This window comes from Primulina huaijiensis, chromosome 14 (genome assembly GCF_012295235.1).
Source record: "Primulina huaijiensis isolate GDHJ02 chromosome 14, ASM1229523v2, whole genome shotgun sequence".
In the NCBI taxonomy this organism is placed as follows: Eukaryota; Viridiplantae; Streptophyta; class Magnoliopsida; order Lamiales; family Gesneriaceae; genus Primulina; species Primulina huaijiensis.
Window position 1 is genome coordinate 7,597,925 of NC_133319.1, and position 2,624 is coordinate 7,600,548.

General features: G+C 38.0%; 1 non-coding gene across 1 annotated transcript; it reads right to left on the minus strand.

The window, feature by feature from the left end:
* Positions 1 to 209: 209 nt before the first annotated feature.
* TRNAS-GGA (transfer RNA serine (anticodon GGA)) lies at positions 210 to 296 on the minus strand. The gene has a single exon. It is a non-coding gene; the product is annotated as a tRNA-Ser (tRNA).
* Positions 297 to 2,624: the final 2,328 nt, after the last annotated feature.

Consider the following 2,624-nt stretch of genomic DNA (forward strand, 5'->3'; position numbering starts at 1 on the left):
GAGCCCCATTTTATCCCATTTCTGTATCATAGACCGGGGGGATATTTTAATATTCTTTCCAATGTTCTTTCTAGCTGATAGTATTTTACGTGTCACGGTAATTAGGAATAGAGAATCTATATCAATGAAAGGTCTAAGTGGTGGAATAAAGGTCTCTATTGCTATTTGATTCGGTGTTGTTAATTAAATTGGTCTATTAAGTGAAGGTACGGAAAGAGAGGGATTCGAACCCTCGGTAAACAAAAGCCTACATAGCAGTTCCAATGCTACGCCTTAAACCACTCGGCCATCTCTCCTACATAATGATTATGAACATATCTGGGGGTGGACGAGGGGGAGTGACCCTCTCCCCATCTTGGGCTTCCTTATTCTCATCGCCTGCTTCACTCACAATCCTACGTCTGGGAGGCAAACTGTTCCAACATTTACCCAACACGTAAACCCAACATGCATGAACATAATACTAATATCATAATATGCACGTAATTTTACTCAAACATGCACATGCTGAAATCATAACTGGATACATATTACATGAAAGAATTTAAAACTTTAAAACTTACAGACTTGAGGTGTGACTTCGTGAGCTTCTCGCAACTAGCAGTAGGCATAACCTTTTACAAGAACACCGCTCTGATAACAACTGTAACGTACAGTACTTTTAAACTATTTTAAAATTTACGAAAAAATAAAGATTTTCTTAAATACAAAATAAACTTTCAAATTTCGATAATCCATAAACTGTTCAACAAAAATATTTGCAATAAAAAGATCACAATCAAAGTTTTCTATAGGAAAAATACATGTTTAAACATCGTAAACTATAACGTGAAATCAGAGTATTAAAATCGTTCGTGCAATGAAATTTTAAAACATGGGCGGTCCTCGAGTTTAGCCTCCTGTACAGTCCAAGAACGCTCACTGGTCCCCACCCCTAGTCTCCTCAACATCTTCCTCACCTGTATCGATCAAGTCTAGTGAGTCTAAAGACTCACCATGTATAAACTTGAAATAACAAGTACTACGTAATAAAACCACATGCATCTTTAAAATAGAACATACATACTTGAAACTTGAACATTGCATACATAAGCTTGGACATACATACATAACATAGACGTGCTATCATCGTAAAACTTTTCATAAACATGCTTGCATCATAGATACTTGAGCATACATAACATAATTTTGCGTAGAGATATGTTTCAAAGCAAGTGACCCATACATAAAAGTGCCTGATCAGGCTAAACCACAGTACTGGGCTGGCAGGGAAAGTCCACTACCACATACATGAGATCCCCGTTCATGCTTTAACGAGTGGATTGGTCCCTGGTCATGCTTTACCGCTTTCCAATCCTAATCTAAACCTGGTAATGCTTTAGCGGGGTGGAGAGGTCCTCGGCCACATTCACCGACTTCCAAACCCATTCATAATTTGGTCACAAGACATTTAGAATACCTCAAAAACTTAAAAGTATTTTCTTTTGCACGTCCAACATACTTACTTGGCGTTGAGGGATTCGTTTGATCTCGCTTGGGGCCACTGCTGCACATACAAACATGATTTTGAATACCTATCTTGCATAACTTAGACGTATAGTCATGCTCACACCCAGAAATGACAAAACATTCTAAATCTTTCGGGACTTGACCTCGTTTAATCATCGTACTAAATCATACATCAAACCCCAAAACAATCCCTAAAAAAAATAAAAATAAAATTTTCCTTTTGTACGGGTCCGTGTTGGAGTCCGTGTAGGTGCTGGAAAATCACATTTTCAAGGAAAAGTGCACGGACCCCGCGTACAGGTCCGGCTTCGGGTCCGTGTAGGTGCTGGAATCGTGAACAAACGGAATTCCCTACACGTTTGACTTCATCCTACTCACTCGATCATACGGACCGTCAACCAACACATCGAGACCCATCCTAAGATGCTATGACACTAATAAAAACTCAAACAAACGTCCCAAAACAACTACGCATCACAAACAACGCAACCCAATCCGTGAACACGACATTTGACACCAAAACGTATCCTACGACTTCTAATGCAAACAAGTGCCTATCGATGCAAATCGACACAACAAAAACCATCCCAACATCATACTCAACATACTTAAATGCAGAAACGAACACCCAACGAAGCCTGCAACAAATAACTTCAAGAATTCATCAAGAACATATTTTCAGAAAATTTCTGTTTGAGCAGTCCCACGAACACGATCATAACTCACTCGTTTCTTGTCCAAAAATTACGAATTTTATATCAAATCAAAGGTATCAAAAATTACTACGGTTTATATGTTGAAAATTTTTCTATAAAATCGACCGAAAAGTCGCAGTATTTAAAATGACAGAAAATTTTGAGTTTTAGATCCAAAAACATTTCAAAATCGATCCAACAATTTTCTGCTCAAACTTTGCACAACATACGTAGATTTTTACGCATAATAAACATCACAACACATAATATGAAGAGATCGATGCATAAAAAAAAGATTATACATGCCTTTTGATATCTAAAATTATCGAACCGACGATACCGAAGCGGGAAAGGTGCGAGGTTGATCCGAAACGATTTGTGGCTCGATTTTTCTTGTAGAAAACTTGCTGGAAAATGGAG